Here is a 416-nt window from a genome sequence, read left to right as displayed (position 1 = left end):
TCACTTAAACTTCATAGTAGACAGAGAAAGTTGAAAAGCCTTAAAGTAGGCAATGTTTTTTATTAACGCATAATATTGTTGTAAATGTAAAAGTATGAAAAAATACACGATCATATGATACCCTACACATAAAAATTAGACCCGATTATAGTCTAGCCTACAGTATACTATAGATGAGTGTAAACTTGATACTATAAAGTTTAGTTTATAGTCTTGTTAATGCCACCGTTTAGTTCATAGTCTAGTCTATAGTCTAGTATATAATATAGTCTATTGTCTAGTCCACAGTCTAGTCTATTGTCTAGTCCACAGTCTAGTCTATAGTCTAGTCTAGTCTATAGTCTAGTCTATAGTCTAGTCTATAGTCTAGTCTATAGTCTAGTCTATAGTCTAGTCTATAGTCTAGTCTATAGTCT

The sequence above is a fragment of the Lucilia cuprina genome, chromosome 5, assembly GCF_022045245.1.
Source record: "Lucilia cuprina isolate Lc7/37 chromosome 5, ASM2204524v1, whole genome shotgun sequence".
NCBI lineage: Eukaryota > Metazoa > Arthropoda > Insecta > Diptera > Calliphoridae > Lucilia > Lucilia cuprina.
This window is presented reverse-complemented; position numbering follows the sequence as displayed.